Source organism: Triticum dicoccoides, chromosome 2A (genome assembly GCF_002162155.2).
Source record: "Triticum dicoccoides isolate Atlit2015 ecotype Zavitan chromosome 2A, WEW_v2.0, whole genome shotgun sequence".
NCBI lineage: Eukaryota > Viridiplantae > Streptophyta > Magnoliopsida > Poales > Poaceae > Triticum > Triticum dicoccoides.
Window position 1 is genome coordinate 473,337,828 of NC_041382.1, and position 1,289 is coordinate 473,339,116.

Genomic DNA, 1,289 nt, shown 5'->3' on the forward strand with positions numbered 1-1,289 from the left:
AGGGTTTACATTTCATGGTGGTTCCCCGAAGGAGCTCTCAATGCAGGTTGCACCCGCGGCACGCCTTAGCTCGATGTAGTCTGTGACCCTTCTGATGATGTTGGAGACCCTTGGGGTGTTTTTCTTGAAGGTGGCGTTGTTCCGTTCCTGCCATATCTCCCAGCATACAAGCAGTAGAAGCGTGTTGGTGCCTTTTCTCCATCTTGGTGTGGGCCTATCCAGGGCGGCCAGCGCAATGGAGGAGTGCTGGAGATCTTGCCAGCTCGCATCTGGATTTAGTGGGGCGCAGCCCGTCCATGAGCTTATCGTTTCCCAGACACTCATTGCCATTGGGCACTCCCAAAACAGATGCTTCAAGGATTCAAGGCTTCGAATGCACAACTGGCAGAAGTACTCGTTCTTCCAGCCACGGCGTTGGAGCCTGTCGTTGCACCACAACCTGTTTTGTAGCATAAGCCATGCAAATATCTTGATCTTCTCGGGGGCCCAAGAGCTCCATATGATCTTGCCGAAAATCGAGGACGTCATGCCCTGGAACTGCAACCGATAAGCTGATCTAGCTGAGTATTTGCCCGTCCGCTCGAGGGTCCATCTGATGGAGTCAGGGGTGCCCGTATGCAATTCGCCGGCTGCGCCATGAAGCCGTCTATGCAGGACCAAGACGTCGTGGATCAGATATTCAGTACGACCATGGGTTAGGTCTTTGATCCAGGTGTCGTCCGCGAGAGCCACCTTCACCGTCCTGCTCTTTCTCCGGGCATGAAGGACCGGCCGCGGGAATTGCTGGGCGAGCGTGCCTGGCCCCATCCAGTGGGAGTGCCAGAAGGACGCCGACGCACCGTCCCCGATGCTAACCGAGGTTGCCGCCGTGAAGAGGAGAGGTCGTCGCCGTTGCAAGGCAGGACCGAGCCCACCCATGGGCGCTCAAGGTGGCGCCATGCGAGCCAGGGCCAGCGCAGGCAAAGAGCACGTCCAAACCGTGAGAGGTCAGGGACTCCCAGGCCTCCATTTTCCGTTGGAGTGCAAACCGCTGCCCAGCTAACTTTGCAGCTTGCGCCGGAGATTTCCTCATCTTGCTTCCAAAGGAAACGACGGTGACACATGTCTATTTCTTTCAAGATCTTTTTTGGCACCCTCAGCACAGTGAGCACAAAAGTAGGCATGGCGAGGACGCAACGGACCAGCACGCGTCGTCGCGCGATGTGGATTAGGTTCCTCTTCCAGCCCGCCAGCCGGGCCTTGATCCTATCGATGATGAACTGCAGGTGCACTAGCCGAAGCCGGTCGGT